Source organism: Drosophila suzukii, chromosome Y (genome assembly GCF_043229965.1).
Source record: "Drosophila suzukii chromosome Y, CBGP_Dsuzu_IsoJpt1.0, whole genome shotgun sequence".
NCBI lineage: Eukaryota > Metazoa > Arthropoda > Insecta > Diptera > Drosophilidae > Drosophila > Drosophila suzukii.
Window position 1 is genome coordinate 610,001 of NC_092085.1, and position 17,500 is coordinate 627,500.

A 17,500-nucleotide genomic window follows, 5' to 3' on the forward strand; every position below is an offset into this window, starting at 1 on the left:
AATTAGCAATATAAATTTTATAGATTGTTTTCTATCGAATACGGCCATTTTTATATAGCATTCGTATACGTTTGTTTTCAATATATACTTGTTTCGCCACTAATAATAACAAGTTTTTTAATTATTGATGTTTAAAAAAAAGAAATATCTTATCTTCTTTAAAACACAATATTTTGTAATATGTAATAATATTTTCTTTATATATGCATATTTCATTCTAAAATATCATTTTTGTTCGACATACGTCATTATTGTATCCACACATGTACAATTTTTGTTTAACCAATATATAATATTGAGTTAAATCATTTGTATTTTGATGATAAATTTAAAATTTATCTGTATATATTCATATAGACTCTTTGGTAATATATAATATAAAACCGAGCGCATATATGATATGTACTTTAATAATAAAATATATTTATAATTCGCTTTTACGCCTTTTTTTGTGTAAACTAATATTAAATAGTTAAGATAGAGGCAGAAAGGTCAAATATACATTTACAATGTATATCTAGCAATCCTGCCTCTTTTTGTTTTAAATAGGATTAATTAACGATAAAATTGGGAAACAATTTGTTATTCTATGTATAATAGAAACACTTGGCCTTTGTTTCGACTTTATTATCTTGGGCTTAAAATATTAACCGCGGAGCCAAGTCCCATATTCATAAATGAACACAGAAACAAATTTGACGGATAATATCTTATCTACCGACTATTGTCAATAGGAGATGGCCGGCCCATTGACCATCCTATAGTAGTTTTTGGACCCATTATCTTTAATTCGGGTATTTTCAATTGTCTTTGCCACCAAACCATTTGAAACTCTCTCTTATAATAAGAGAATACACATATAATTCCATTATATGGATATATCATCTTCATTTTATTTGCTACATCACCATATAATAGTTTTTGAACCCGTAATCTTCAATTCGGGTATTTTCAATTATCTTTACCAACCAACCATATGGTATTCTTTCTTATAATAAGAGAATACATGTGTATATCCATTATATGGATATATGGTCTTAACTTTATTTGCTACACCACCCTATAGTAGTTTTTGAACCCAATATCTTCAATTCGGGTATTTTCAATTCTCTTTGCCAACCACCCATATGGTATTCTCTCTTATAATAAGAGAATACAAGTATATTTTCATTATATGGATATAATGCCATTTATTTTTCAATATCCATATAATTCATTTAGTTTTGTATGTACAAAACAAGTTTTCTTTATAGTATTGACAAAATCATATGCATACGCATAACATAAGTTTTGACCAATACGAGGAGGGGCCCGCCAACGACCACCTCCCTATAGTAGTTTTTGGACCCATGATCTTCTAAAAGCATGTTTACAGTACTAGCGTCACCCTCACTAGGTTTATATATCGTGTTTCAGTGATACACAGGTAAATTTTACCATGTATTCTTAAGTATATGGCAATTATATGCCATATCTATATAATTCAATCATATTTTAATGTATATTTATTATATTATACATTATTATGCCTTATAGGTATTATACCTATAAGCCATATCCATACGATTCATTTACTAGTGCCGCCCCTCACTAGGTTTATATATCTTATTGCATTGATATACAATTTATTCTTATTTATATGGCATTTATATGCCATATCTATACAATTCCTTCATATTTCGATGTATACTTGCTAGATTATACATTGTTATGCCTTATAGGTATTATACCTATAAGCCATATCCATACGATTCACTTATATAAATATATGTATATTTTTTAATACATTATTTTTTTTCACTTTTGTATGGATTTTTATGCATATCCATACATTTATATGGATATGCTTGGCGGTCTTAATAGTATTGACAAACTTATATGCATAGCATAGGTTTTGACCAATACGAGGAGGGGCCCGCCAACGACCACCTCCCTATAGTAGTTTTTGGACCCATGATCTTCTAAAAGCATGTTTACAGTACTAGTGTCACCCTCACTAGGTTTATATATCGTGTTTCAGTGATATACGGGTAAATTTTACCATTTATTCTTAAGTATATGGCATTTATATGCCATATCTATATAATTCAATCATATTTTAATGTATATTTATTATATTATACATTATTATGCCTTATAGGTATTATACCTATAAGCCATATCCATACGATTCATTTACTAGTGCCGCCCCTCACTAGGTTTATATATCTTATTGCATTGATATACAATTTATTCTTATTTATATGGCATTTATATGCCATATCTATACAATTCCTGCATATTTCGATGTATATTTGCTAGATTATACATTGTTATGCCTTATAGGTATTATACCTATAAGCCATATCCATACGATTCACTTATATAAATATATGTATATTTTTTAATACATTATTTTTTTTCACTTTTGTATGGATTTTTATGCATATCCATACATTTATATGGATATGCTTGGCGGTCTTAATAGTATTGACAAACTTATATGCATAACATAGGTTTTGACCAATACGAGGAGGGGCCCGCCAACGACCACCTCCCTATAGTAGTTTTTGGACCCATGATCTTCTAAAAGCATGTTTACAGTACTAGTGTCACCCTCACTAGGTTTATATATCGTGTTTCAGTGATATACGGGTAAATTTTACCATTTATTCTTAAGTATATGGCATTTATATGCCATATCTATATAATTCAATCATATTTTAATGTATATTTATTATATTATACATTATTATGCCTTATAGGTATTATACCTATAAGCCATATCCATACGATTCATTTACTAGTGCCGCCCCTCACTAGGTTTATATATCTTATTGCATTGATATACAATTTATTCTTATTTATATGGCATTTATATGCCATATCTATACAATTCCTGCATATTTCGATGTATATTTGCTAGATTATACATTGTTATGCCTTATAGGTATTATACCTATAAGCCATATCCATACGATTCACTTATATAAATATATGTATATTTTTTAATACATTATTTTTTTTCACTTTTGTATGGATTTTTATGCATATCCATACATTTATATGGATATGCTTGGCGGTCTTAATAGTATTGACAAACTTATATGCATAACATAGGTTTTGACCAATACGAGGAGAGGCCCGCCAACGACCACCTCCCTATAGTAGTTTTTGGACCCATGATCTTCTAAAAGCATGTTTACAGTACTAGTGTCACCCTCACTAGGTTTATATATCGTGTTTCAGTGATATACGTGTAAATTTTACCATTTATTCTTAAGTATATGGCATTTATATGCCATATCTATATAATTCAATCATATTTTAATGTATATTTATTATATTATACATTATTATGCCTTATAGGTATTATACCTATAAGCCATATCCATACGATTCATTTACTAGTGCCGCCCCTCACTAGGTTTATATATCTTATTGCATTGATATACAATTTATTCTTATTTATATGGCATTTATATGCCATATCTATACAATTCCTTCATATTTCGATGTATACTTGCTAGATTATACATTGTTATGCCTTATAGGTATTATACCTATAAGCCATATCCATACGATTCACTTATATAAATATATGTATATTTTTCAATACATTATTTTTTTTCACTTTTGTATGGATTTTTATGCATATCCATACATTTATATGGATATGCTTGGCGGTCTTAATAGTATTGACAAACTTATATGCATAACATAGGTTTTGACCAATACGAGGAGGGGCCCGCCAACGACCACCTCCCTATAGTAGTTTTTGGACCCATGATCTTCTAAAAGCATGTTTACAGTACTAGTGTCACCCTCACTAGGTTTATATATCGTGTTTCAGTGATATACGGGTAAATTTTACCATTTATTCTTAAGTATATGGCATTTATATGCCATATCTATATAATTCAATCATGTTTTAATGTATATTTATTATATTATACATTATTATGCCTTATAGGTATTATACCTATAAGCCATATCCATACGATTCATTTACTAGTGCCGCCCCTCACTAGGTTTATATATCTTATTGCATTGATATACAATTTATTCTTATGTATATGGCATTTATATGCCATATCTATACAATTCCTTCATATTTCGATGTATACTTGCTAGATTATACATTGTTATGCCTTATAGGTATTATACCTATAAGCCATATCCATACGATTCACTTATATAAATATATGTATATTTTTCAATACATTATTTTTTTTCACTTTTGTATGGATTTTTATGCATATCCATACATTTATATGGATATGCTTGGCGGTCTTAATAGTATTGACAAACTTATATGCATAACATAGGTTTTGACCAATACGAGGAGGGGCCCGCCAACGACCACCTCCCTATAGTAGTTTTTGGACCCATTATCTTCCAAAAGCATGTTTACAGTACTAGCGTCACCCTCACTAGGTTTATATATCGTGTTTAAGTGATATACGGGTAAATTTTACCATTTATTCTTAAGTATATGGCATTTATATGCCATATCTATATAATTCAATCATGTTTTAATGTATATTTATTATATTATACATTATTATGCCTTATAGGTATTATACCTATAAGCCATATCCATACGATTCATTTACTAGTGCCGCCCCTCACTAGGTTTATATATCTTATTGCATTGATATACAATTTATTCTTATGTATATGGCATTTATATGCCATATCTATACAATTCCTGCATATTTCGATGTATATTTGCTAGATTATACATTGTTATGCCTTATAGGTATTATACCTATAAGACATATCCATACGATTCACTTATATAAATATATGTATATTTTTCAATACATTATTTTTTTTTCACTTTTGTATGGATTTGTATGCATATCCATACATTTATATGGATATGCTTGGCGTTCTTTATAGTATTGACAACCTCATATGTATAACATAGGTTTTGATCAATACGAGGAGGGGCCCGCCAACGACCACCTCCCTATAGTAGTTTTTTACCCCGAGCTCTGCCAAAATCATGTTTACAGTACTAGTGCCACCCTTCACTAGGTTTTTATATCTTATTTCAGTGATATAAGTGTTAATCATTCTATTTATTCTTATGCATATGGCATTTAAAAGCCATATCTATACAATTCATTCATATTTCAATGTATATTTATAATATTAAACCATATTATGACATATAGGTATTATACCTGTAAGCCATATCTATACGATTCATTCACTAGTGCCGCCCCTCACTAGGTTTATATATCTCATTTCAGTGATATATGGGTAAACTCTATTATTTTTCATATGACACTTATATGCTGCCATATATATAAAAATGCATTTATATTTCAACGTATATATATTTACTATATTATACATTAATATGCCTTAAAGGTATTATATCTACTATAAGCCATATCCATACGATTCATTTATATAAATACATATATGTATAATTTTCTATACATAAATTTTTTTTTATTAATATATGGGTTTCCTAAGCATATCCATATAATCCATTTAGTCTTATATGGATTAGATTGGTCTTCTTTATTGTATTGCCAAACTCATATTGATAACATAAGTTTTGAACAATAAGAGCAGCCGCCAACCAACCAACCGCCGCTACCATTACTTACTTTTATATATGTCCTCTTTATTTTAATGGTCTCTTTATTTGAATTTCAATACCATAGGAATATTTATACATCGAATATGTTTGCCACTAATTTTTCGCGTCACTTATAATATGACGATACAGACTTGCTACCATAACATAAGTTTTGAACAATAAGAGGAGCAGCCGCCAACCAACCAACCAACCAACCACTGCTACCATTGGAGGAACATATACTTACTTATTATATGGCCTCTCTCTGTACTTTAATGGTCTCTTTACTTGAATTTGAATACCATAGGAATATTTATATACATCGAATATGTTTGCCATTAATTTTTCGCGTCACTTATAATATCAGTTGTCAGTCAAATGCTCTGGAGAGCAGACGTGTTTTTCGAGCGCTCCGTGTGACAGGTCAATTTCGGCAGTAAAACGCGTTTTTCCTTGCTAAAAATAGCATAAATATTCGCGCATTGTGTTCGCATAATCATTACGCGTGTTTTCTGCACGAAAAAGGTGGTAGGAAGGCCAAAACCGCGATTTTCCACCCCAGACAGTTCGAGAACATTCGACGTGCTGAGAGAGAGGCGCTCTCTCGGGCGCTCCGTGTGTCGGGCCAATTTCGGCTGTAAAACGCATTTTTCCTTGCTAAAAATAGCATAAATATTCGCGCATTGTGTTCGCATAATCATTACGCGTGTTTTCTGCACGAAAAAGGTGGTAGGAAGGCCAAAACCGCGATTTTCCACCCCAGACAATTCGAGAACATTCGACGTGCTGAGAGAGAGGCGCTCTCTCGGGCGCTCCGTGTGTCAGGCCAATTTCGGCAATAAAACTCATATTTCACTGTTGTAAGAGAGCCGCTCTCTCTCGAGTGGCGCCTGCCTTATCTAGATAACGTTTTGACAGCAGCGCGGTTCGCGTCTGCACTAATTTATATCGGTTCGTGTCTCCGCAAATTGGTTGGTTTTTGGAAATCAGCTGATTTCATTCCGCCAGAGGGCGACTACTTCAGGATTCATAGCATACATTCGGCGACACCTCATCGCTGTATCACTCCGCCAGAGGGCGGCGACTCCTAATACTTTTGCCTACATTTCGGCGACACCTCGTCGTCGATTTTTTTTTGTCAGCAGAGGTAAAGGAAATAAATAGTTCACTCACACAGTTAGCCGGCTGTGCTTGTTGGTGGTGCTGTCGCCATGGGCGACAATAGCAACACCGGCAGCATGGATGTGGACAACGCGACTGTAGCCGCACCCAAAAAAGGCCCTTGGCAGGATCAGGAGCCGAGTGTCTTACCAAAAGGAGTCAAAAGGAGTCTACCTCCCGGGTCGCCAGAGTCAATTAGAGGCGTAAAGAAAATCATCATGGAGAAACGGGAAAAATCTCCCAGCCCTACCCCGAGCTCATCGTGCTCCTCAAGCAACACGTCACCTGAGGAAGGTGAGATAATTCGCCCTTACATTTTCCCTAAAAAGACCATAAAGAATAAGGCTGCCGTGAATCAAGACAAAAAGAAGGATATAGGTCCTAGCACCTCAAATCGTTTCGCTTCTCTGCCTGTAGAGAGCAGCAATGAAAAGACCGTCGATTATGCCGAAATTAAAACAGCACCCAAGCCCCCTCCAATTTTTATCCCGAATGTAAATAACATTGGCGAATTTTTAAACGAAATGCGAACATTGGCGAATTCCGATACTTTCTCTTACAAGGCAACGGGAAGAGGCAACATCAGGCTGATGCCGAAGGACAGCACCACTTACCGAAAAATTGTTGCCCACCTGGACAACTGTCAATACGCTTTCCGTACCTTCCAACTTAAGGAAGAGCGAGCTTTCCGCATTGTTGTTAAGGGACTACACCACACTACACCAATTGAGGAGGTCAAGGAAGCCTTTGTGAATCTCGGCCACAATGTGCGTGATGCTAAAAATGCAGTATCAAGGGTAACTAAAATGCCATTGTCGATGTTTTTCATTAACCTTGAACCAGCTCCAACAAACAAGAAAGTCTTCGAGATCAACAGACTGTGCCATGCCGTCGTCTCCATCGAGGAACCAAAAAAGTTCGATGAGGTGGTACAATGCTTCCGCTGCCAAGCTTTCGGGCATACTAAGAGGTACTGCAAACTTCGATATGTCTGTGTTAAATGCGGATTATCACACGACTCCCTGAATTGCATGAAGGCAAAGGAAGACCCACCTGTGTGCGGAAATTGTGGTGACGAACACACCGCCTCCTACCGCGGTTGTAGGATCTACATAGAAGCCAAGAAGCGCTTCAGCCCTAAGCCGAAGGCAGTAACTGCTTCTTCATCCAATCCTGCTCCACACGCAAATTTCCCAGCGAGCAGTGCCGCGAATCAGACAGGGAATCAGAAATTCAGTTACGCCAACGTTGCTAGGGCTGGAGCGGCTGAAAACCTCAACAATAATGGCCAGTCCCCCCTTGATGCCTTAGAGGAGAGAATGATGCGCAGAATGGAATCAATGATGAACTCCATGTTCAATCAGTTCCAAAACTTAGTGATGACAATGCTCTCCAATCAGAACAATCTTAAATGTCCATAAACACCCAACTTATAATATGGAATGCGAACGGCTTGGCTACGAGCAAGCCTGAGGTCGAACATTATATAAAGACTAACCAAGTAGACATCTTACTCGTGTCCGAGACACACTTCACCACCAGATCCCACTTTACCATTCCCGGCTACGAAATAATCAACGCATTGCACCCTGGCGACCGGATACGTGGAGGAGCCTCTATTATCATCAGACGCGGCATTCAATACGAGGAGCTCGAGCCCGTACAACTGGAATGGATGCAGTGTGCGAAAATCCACCTCATAACGTCGCTAGGCAAAATTACCATCGCCTCCGCATACCTCCCTCCAAGATACACATTGAGCCAAACTGATCTGTCTGACGTACTATTGAATCTGGGTCCTAGATTCTTAATCGGAGGCGACTTCAACGCAAAACATACTTGGTGGGGATCACGGACCGTCAACCCGAAAGGAAGCACACTTCTCAGATGCATCAGGGCACTGGGTTGCACCGTCTACTCAACTGGAGAGCCTACCTACTGGCCCACCGACCCAGCCAAGATTCCGGACCTCTTGGACTTTGCATTTAGCAGAGGAATTGACCCCACAAAAGTATCTACGGCTGCATGCCATGATCTTGCATCGGATCACAGCATGGTCAAGATTTTATATAGCAACTCCTATCTGAGAAATCCAACGGCAGTCAAGCTCATCAGACGGAATACAAACATCCCGATTTTTAAATCTTGGCTAGAAAATCATGTAGACCCCCAGCCAGTACTAGAAAGTCCGATAGACATCGACGAAGCGGTGGAGTACCTCACCAGACAGGTCCACCTGGCAGCAAGCATCGCCACCCCAGAAGTTGAAACTACACGAACGGTGCACACTAGAGGCCAAAGAGACAACTATCTCTGGTCAACCGAGCTGGCAACAAAGGTAAGCGAAAAACGGCGTTTGAGGAGGGTCTGGCAGTTAAGTAGAAGACGGTCGGACAAAACCATCTACAACAGGGCTTGTAAAGACCTTAACAGGATGCTCCTAGACCTAAAAAGCAAGTCTCTAGAAGCCTACCTCGCGGACCTTGAACCCTGTAGTGCAGACCACAAGCTTTGGAACGCAACTAAGTATTTGAAGCGACCCACACGGAGGATAGCTCCTATAAAATCATCGACTGGAGCCTGGTGTCGCTCAAACCAGGAAAAAGCAAACGCCTTTGCCGACCACTTAAGGAGTAGTTTCCAGCCATTCGACCTGTGCGACCCAGTGGACCATCAAGAGACTCTTCATTTCCTGGATGTGGCTTGTCCCATGGACTTGCCCATTCCAGAAATCGACTGTGAGGAAATAAAGGAGGAGTTAACATCACTCAAACCAACAAAGTCTCCTGGATATGATCGTCTAGACGCCACTGCTCTGAAGCTTATGCCGCCGAACTGCATTGAAAACTTGAAGTTCATCATGAACCAAAGTCTAAGACTCGGCCATTTCCCAACACAATGGAAATGTGCAGAGATTATTGTCATCCCCAAACCAGGTAAGCCTGAGGTCGAACTGGGATCTTACAGGCCCATCAGTCTGCTGCCAATCCTCTCCAAAATCTTGGAAAAATTATTCCTGAGGAGATTGATGCCTGTGCTAGAGGAAAAACATATCATCCCAGATCACCAATTTGGCTTCAGGCGAGCTCACGGGACCATTCAACAGTGCCACAGGGTAGTGAGCTGCATTTTAGACTCCTTCGAGTCTAAAAGGTTCTGCTCTGCAGCATTCTTAGACGTCAGGCAAGCTTTCGACAGAGTCTGGCACCAGGGCCTATTGTATAAATTAAAGCACACCCTGCCTACTCCTCATTACCTAATTTTGAAGGACTATCTTGAAAACAGAAGGTTTTATGTAAGATGTAACCAGCAGGAGTCGCCCATCCACGAAGTGGCCGCTGGAGTCCCCCAAGGCAGTGTACTCAGCCCAATATTGTACTCAATATACACCGCGGATATGCCCATTCCCACGGGTAGTCTCAACATGACCTGTACATATGCTGACGACACGGCGTTTTTAGTCTCCGCAGACTCCCTGCCACTGGCTGTGCATGGCCTGCAGCAAGCTCTGTTAAACATAGAACCGTGGCTTAAAAGATGGAACGTCATCATAAATGCAGAGAAGTCAACGAATATATCTTTCTCCTTACGACCAGGTACATCCGCACCGGTTATGCTGAACGGAGCAGCCATCCCGCAACAGCTCACTGCAAAATATCTGGGTCTGACCCTGGATTCCAAACTAACATGGAAGGATCATATCGTGGGCAAAGCAAAACTCTTGATGCTAAAAAACAGACAAATGTGGTGGCTACTGCAAAGAAGGAGTAAATTATCAACTAAAAACAAATTACTGCTATATAACAGCATCTTAAAACCAACATGGACATATGGCATAGAGCTTTGGGGCACTGCAGCTATCTCAAATCTTAAGAAATTAGAAAGAGTCGAAAACAGAATACTACGCCAAATTTTAAATGCCCCTTTTTATGTGAGAAACACGACGATTAGGAGGGATCTTAAGCTCCCCACAGTGGTAGAAGAGGCGGCTAAACGCAGCAGACGGCACCTAGACAAAATAGAAGACCACCCAAACCCACTCGCTTCCAGAGTGCTCGACGTTGAACCTCGGCGATTAAAAAGACGACACCCCACAGACCTGCCGTTCAGGGTCCCCTAATTGATGCAATTACATACACGCAAACACATGTAATACACCCCACATATTTCCACTAATACTCCTCACTACATAAGCTTTATGTAAACTAACACTGAATTTATTGCCACAAAATTTAATTTATTGCCAACTAGGGCAGACGTAAATATATAAAATTCAAATCAAAAAAAAAAAAAAAAAAAAAAACTTATAATATGACGATACAGACTTGCTACCATAACATAAGTTTTGAACAATAAGAGGAGCAGACACCAACCAACCAACCGCTGCTACCATTGGAGGAACATATACTTACTTTTATATATGTCCTCTTTATTTAAATGGTCTCTTCATTTGAATATTAATACCATAGGAATATTTATACATCGAATATTGTTTGCCACTAATTTTTCGCGTCACTAATAATATGACGATACAGACTTGCTACCATAACATAAGTTTTGAACAATAAGAGGAGCAGACACCAACCAACCAACCGCTGCTACCATTGGAGGAACATATACTTACTTTTATATATGTCCTCTTTACTTGCATTATCAAAATACCATAGGAATATTTATACATGGAATATGTTTGCCACTTTATCATCGCGTCACTAATAAAGATTTTTTTTTTTTTTTTTTTTTTTTTTTTTTTTGATTTGAATTTTATATATTTACGTCTGCCCTAGTTGGCAATAAATTAAATTTTGTGGCAATAAATTCAGTGTTAGTTTACATAAAGCTTATGTAGTGAGGAGTATTAGTGGAAATATGTGGGGTGTATTACATGTGTTTGCGTGTATGTAATTGCATCAATTAGGGGACCCTGAACGGCAGGTCTGTGGGGTGTCGTCTTTTTAATCGCCGAGGTTCAACGTCGAGCACTCTGGAAGCGAGTGGGTTTGGGTGGTCTTCTATTTTGTCTAGGTGCCGTCTGCTGCGTTTAGCCGCCTCTTCTACCACTGTGGGGAGCTTAAGATCCCTCCTAATTGTGGTGTTTCTCACGTAAAAAGGGGCATTTAAAATTTGGCGTAGTATTCTGTTTTCGACTCTTTCTAATTTCTTAAGGTTTGAGATAGCTGCAGTGCCCCAAAGCTCTATGCCATATGTCCATGTTGGTTTTAAGATGCTGTTATATAGCAGTAATTTGTTTTTAGTTGATAATTTACTCCTTCTTTGTAGTAGCCACCACATTTGTCTGTTTTTTAGCATCAAGAGTTTTGCTTTGCCCACGATATGTTCCTTCACGTTAGTTTAGAATCCAGGGTCAGACCCAGATATTTTGCAGTGAGCTGTTGCGGGATGGCTGCTCCGTTCAGCATAACCGGTGCGGATATACCTGGTCGTAAGGAGAAAGATATATTCGTTGACTTCTCTGCATTTATGATGACGTTCCATCTTTTAAGCCACGGTTCTATGTTTAACAGAGCTTGCTGCAGGCCTTGCACAGCCAGTGGCAGGGAGTCTGCGGAGACTAAAAACGCCGTGTCGTCAGCATATGTACAGGTCATGTTGAGACTACCTGTGGGAATGGGCATATCCGCGGTGTATATTGAGTACAATATTGGGCTGAGTACTAATAAAGATGACGATGCATTTTGTTTGTTCAATATTTATTTATAATAATATATTGATTTTTTTATAGGTCTCTTATATTACTAGACCTTTTGCTAACCACAAAGTGGCGCGCCGTTGCAAGCAAGCATAAATTATTATGCCGCTTGCAACATCTTTATTATCGAATCATCAAGCAAAGGATAAGCTTCAGTGGATCGCAGTATGGCAGCTGCTCAACCACTTACAACACCTTGCCTGTTACAAAAGTCGTTTACAATTGATTCTAGGCTTTGTCATTGTATTAAATAATGCTTTTATATGTAACTAGCGCGGCATCAGGTGATCAAAGATCCTCCCAATTTACTATGTTACAAATTACATTGGCATCACATCCATTGTCGTTTATAAAGTAAATTATAAACTTTAAATGGTTTAGAAGCCATACAATGCAAATTGCCCCTTATTTATCATTGCAGTCCAGCACGGATACGACCTTAGAGGCGTTCAGGCATAATCCAACGGACGTAGCGTCATACCACTGTTCGCTCGAACAAGTATTGTGCCATTGGTCCGTACCTGCGGTTCCTCTCGTACTACGCAGGAATGCTGTCGCAACAACGTTTTGTCATTAGTAGGGTAAAACTAACCTGTCTCACGACGGTCTAAACCCAGCTCACGTTCCCTTGCATGGGTGAACAATCCAACGCTTGGTGAATTTTGCTTCACAATGATAGGAAGAGCCGACATCGAAGGATCAAAAAGCGACGTCGCTATGAACGCTTGGCCGCCACAAGCCAGTTATCCCTATGGTAACTTTTCTGACACCTCTTGTTAAAAACTCTTTAAACCAAAAGGATCGATAGGCCGAGCTTTTGCTGTCCCTGTGTGTACTGAACACCGAGATCAAGTCAGCATTTGCCCTTTTGCTCTATGTGTGGTTTCTGTCCGCACTGAGCTGGCCTTGGGACACCTCCGTTATTATTTGAGAGATGTACCGCCCCAGTCAAACTCCCTACCTGGCAATGTCCTTGAATTGGATCATACCTGAGTAATTGGAGTTATACCAAATTTTCAAATCAAAAATACATAAATGCACCGTTTTATTAAAGAATTTGTTTGCGATTATATAACAAACTCGTGATACTTTGATCAAGAAGCTTGCATCAAAACCCAATACCATAAGATATAATAAATATATCCGTATAATGGCTAGGAAATGATACACGTTCCATTTAATCAAGTAAGTAAGGAAACAATAAGAGTAGTGGTATTTCATTGGCGATACCAAACCGAAGTCTAATATCTCCCACTTATTCTACACCTCTTATGTCTCCTTACACTGCCAGATTAGAGTCAAGCTCAAAAGGGTCTTCTTTCCCCGCTAATTATTCCAAGCCCGTTCCCTTGGCTGTGGTTTCGCTAGATAGTAGATAGGGACAGTAGGAATCTCGTTAATCCATTCATGCGCGTCACTAATTAGATGACGAGGCATTTGGCTACCTTAAGAGAGTCATAGTTACTCCCGCCGTTGACCCGCGCTTACTTGAATTTCTTCACTTTGACATTCAGAGCACTGGGCAGAAATCACATTGTGTCAACACCCGCTAGGGCCATCACAATGCTTTGTTTTAATTAGACAGTCGGATTCCCCAAGTCCGTGCCAGTTCTGAATTGATTGTTAATTGATAATCGTTATAATTAATAAGAACTAATTGGTTTAACCCAATTAGTATTCTTAAAAATTTTAGCAAGAAAGTTCCACAATTGGCTACGTAACTAAACTATCCGGGGAACAAGTGACCAACATAAATGCCAGACACTCTATTTACCCAGAACGAGCACATAAACCATGTTATTGTTTCCCAATCAAGCCCGACTATCTCAATCTTCAGAGCCAATCCTTATCCCGAAGTTACGGATCTAATTTGCCGACTTCCCTTACCTACATTATTCTATCGACTAGAGACTCTTCACCTTGGAGACCAGCTGCGGATATTGGTACGGCCTGTTGAGAAGTTTGCGTGTCCCCACCATAAATTTTCAAGGTCCGAGGAGAAAATATCGACACAACAGTATATGTCATGCTCTTCTAGCCCATCTACCATATCTCTCTGCGAAAGACTTCCATGGTAGTACGGCTATAAAACAGAAAAGAAAACTCTTCCGATATCTCTCGACGGCTTCTTTATGGTCGTTCCTGTTGCCAGGATGAGCACGAGGCCCATATTTAATAACAAACGGATACTCAACAGGTTACGGAATTGGAACCGTATTCCCTTTCGTTCAAAATTATTCAAGTATATTAATTAGCTTGATTTATATAATATAATATATTTGTATGGCATTTGTGTTTTACTTGAAAATTTTCGGCTTTCGCCTTGAACTTAGGACCGACTAACTCGTGATCAACCACTGTTCACACGAAACCCTTCTCCACTTCAGTCCTCCAAGGTCTCATTCGATTATTTGCTACTACCACCAAGATCTGTACCAATGGCAGCTCCATGCAGGCTTGCGCCAAACACTTCTACGCATACCATTGTACCTTCCTACTCACTAAAGTTTCAAAATTTATATCACAAGTAATATAAATCATCTACTTTAGCGGTAATGTATAGGTATACAACTTAAGCGCCATCCATTTTAAGGGCTAGTTGCTTCGGCAGGTGAGTTGTTACACACTCCTTAGCGGATTTCGACTTCCATGATCACCGTCCTGCTGTTTTAAGCAACCAACGCCTTTCATGGTATCTGCATGAGTTGTTAATTTGGGCACCGTAACATTACGTTTGGTTCATCCCACAGCGCCAGTTCTGCTTACCAAAAGTGGCCCACTGGGCACATTATATCATAACCTTGAACTTCATATCAAGAAAGTTAAGGTTCTTACCCATTTAAAGTTTGAGAATAGGTTAAGATCGTTTCGACCCTAAGGCCTCTAATCATTCGCTTTACCAGATAAGATTATTTTATATAACATTAAAATGCACCAGCTATCCTGAGGGAAACTTCGGAAGGAACCAGCTACTAGATGGTTCGATTGGTCTTTCGCCCCTATACTCAATTCTGACAATCGATTTGCACGTCAGAACTGTTTCGGTCTTCCATCAGGGTTTCCCCTGACTTCAACCTGATCAAGTATAGTTCACCATCTTTCGGGTCACAGCATATATGCTCAAGGTACGTTCCAGTTAGAGGCATAAATAATATAAATATCATTATACATAACTATATAGAACGCCCCGGGATTGTGTTAATTAGCTATAAATAGTTAAAAAACTAATCCCATTATTAGTCAAGTTAATTACGCTATTAGGTTTATATCCCAATAACTTGCACATATGTTAGACTCCTTGGTCCGTGTTTCAAGACGGGTCCCGAAGGTATCCTGAATCTTTCGCATTGTTAATCATACAAGTGCATATAATAAACACAAAAATCAATGATAATTATGCCATTATATAATTCCGAAAAATTAACGCACTGTATTCATATAAATCTATCAGCACTTTATCAAATTAATAACATTTATTCTGTGTTAAAATGCAAGCAAATTAATTTGAATAAACTATAAGTTATATTTTATGATAAATTTTGTATGCTAATAGATTACAATGTCCTTATATGGAAAAAATGCACACTATTATCATAATATTGTTTAAATATTACAATTTTAATGATGAATTTTCCATAACGGATATTCAGGTTCATCGGGCTTAACCTCTAAGCAGTTTCACGTACTGTTTAACTCTCTATTCAGAGTTCTTTTCAACTTTCCCTCACGGTACTTGTTTACTATCGGTCTCATGGTTATATTTAGTTTTAGATGGAGTTTACCACCCACTTAGTGCTGCACTATCAAGCAACACGACTCTTTGGAAACATCATCTAGTAATCATTAACGTTATACGGGCCTGGCACCCTCTATGGGTAAATGGCCTCATTTAAGAAGGACTTAAATCGTTAATTTCTCATACTAGAATATTGACGCTCCATACACTGCATCTCACATTTGCCATATAGACAAAGTGACTTAGTGCTGAACTGATTTCTTTTCGCTCGCCGCTACTAAGAAAATCCTGGTTAGTTTCTTTTCCTCCCCTAATTAATATGCTTAAATTCAGGGGGTAGTCCCATATGAGTTGAGGTTGTGTATAACTTTTATTTGCAATTAATTCTTTATATATAATGATAAAACATTTTATTAAATTCGTTATATTTATATATATATATATTTGTATGGCATTTGTTTGGTCTAACGAATCAACGAAGAATAATAATATAGTCAACGGCTTTCTATTTTCTAATCGTTAATAAGAGACAATTCTAGATAAATTTTTTATGCTAGACATTTCTCAGTATTATTTGATTGAAAAAGAAAATATTTCTCTTCGTTTTTCACATTCAAATTAATTTACTAATGTGAGATAATGTTTTTCATATATTTGTTTATATTATGAATAAAATAATTAAATTATTATTATCCAATAATATACCATATGCTTATAAAATTTCATTATAAAATTTGTATAAACAACTTAATTAGCATAGTCTTACAACCCTCAACCATATGTAGTCCAAGCAGCACTATAAAATTAATTAAAGTACATAACAGCATGGACTGCGATATGCGTTCAAAATGTCGATGTTCATGTGTCCTGCAGTTCACACGATGACGCACAGTTTGCTGCGTTCTTCATCGACCCATGAGCCGAGTGATCCACCGCTTAGAGTTTTATATATTGGTTTGTTAATTTTGTCATATATGTTTTTATTGAAAGAAATTAAAAATACACCATTTTACTGGCATATATCAATTCCTTCAATAAATTTATTTTTATACCTAAAACGAATGCTGCGAAATGTCTTAGTTTCATATAACCAATAATATATCAAGTATTTTTTTAATGGCATTTACGGTATTAAATACTTTTTAGCGATATATATTGAAATTTATATAAAACATTAACCTGTATTAATCAGGTACAACATTGTACATTTTAGGTTGTTGCATTATCCAATGTATGCGCATAACTGAGATGAACAATACATATCGCAACGCGTGTATATTATGGTCCATATACACACAGTGTTTTATTAATTGCA

General features: G+C 37.4%; 2 non-coding genes across 2 annotated transcripts; both read right to left on the bottom strand.

Moving 5' to 3' along the window:
* Positions 1-12,575: 12,575 nt before the first annotated feature.
* Positions 12,576-16,545, bottom strand: LOC118878682 (large subunit ribosomal RNA). Its single transcript, XR_005015215.1, has one exon. It is a non-coding gene; the product is annotated as a large subunit ribosomal RNA (ribosomal RNA).
* Positions 16,546-16,950: 405 nt separating this feature from the next.
* Positions 16,951-17,129, bottom strand: LOC118878687 (5.8S ribosomal RNA). Its single transcript, XR_005015217.1, has one exon. It is a non-coding gene; the product is annotated as a 5.8S ribosomal RNA (ribosomal RNA).
* Positions 17,130-17,500: the final 371 nt, after the last annotated feature.